Here is an 847-nt window from a genome sequence, read left to right as displayed (position 1 = left end):
ATCGGCTTCCTGCAAGTCCTCTGGGACTCTTAGGGACGCATGCTGCGTCTGCCTTCAGTCCAGTGGCTGGATTGCACCCATTTCCAGGGAGATGGACTGAACTATGAAACCAGGTAAGTGACTCGCTGAGATCATCATCTTCTGTCAGATGATCGTGGTCACTAACCTGTGTTTCTCCCACTAGAGTGTCTGAGATTGGGCGGTGCCCCGCCCCCCTTCTGCAGCATCCGAGAGTTGCAGATCCTAGCAACTCCACTTTAGTTTCATTTTGTTTATGTTTTTATATTAATAAACGTTTTGAACTTTCCTACTTACTGTCTCACCTTGAATACTGGGTCCATCTGTCTCCGTTTTATGACAATTAGCCGATCGTTTTATGACGATTAGCCTATAAGGAGAGCCCTATTGTAAAGTGGCAGCACTATTTCTAAGTGAAGCCTTTGCCTTATGTAGGGCAAAGCAGGAGGTGACAGCAGCAGAGACGGAACAGCCGTTGGGTGAAGCACAACAAGAGGCAGCAGCAGAGGTGGAGATGCTGCTGAGAGAATCAGACGTCAAACTGTTGCTATAAAAGGTCTCAAAAGAATAATAAAAACATTTGATACTGCTCATTTTGGGTGTTTTCTAAATGGGATTTAAAACCAGGGAATCAACAACTAACAAAGATTTGCATTTTTTTCCGGTAAAATAATTCAGAAATTTTTAGAGGTATGCAAAATCATGATCAAAATGTAAATATTTACGATACCAATAACTAAACCAAACTATTCACACAGGAATGATTTAAATCATATTTTTTAAAAAAGCTTTAATTGTCAGGACAAAGCAAAAAAAAAAAAAAAAAAAA

This window comes from Cyprinodon variegatus, unplaced genomic scaffold, assembly GCF_000732505.1.
Source record: "Cyprinodon variegatus isolate N-32 unplaced genomic scaffold, C_variegatus-1.0 Scaffold1147, whole genome shotgun sequence".
In the NCBI taxonomy this organism is placed as follows: Eukaryota; Metazoa; Chordata; class Actinopteri; order Cyprinodontiformes; family Cyprinodontidae; genus Cyprinodon; species Cyprinodon variegatus.
The sequence above is the reverse complement of the archived record's forward strand: the minus strand, read 5'-3'. Positions refer to the sequence as shown.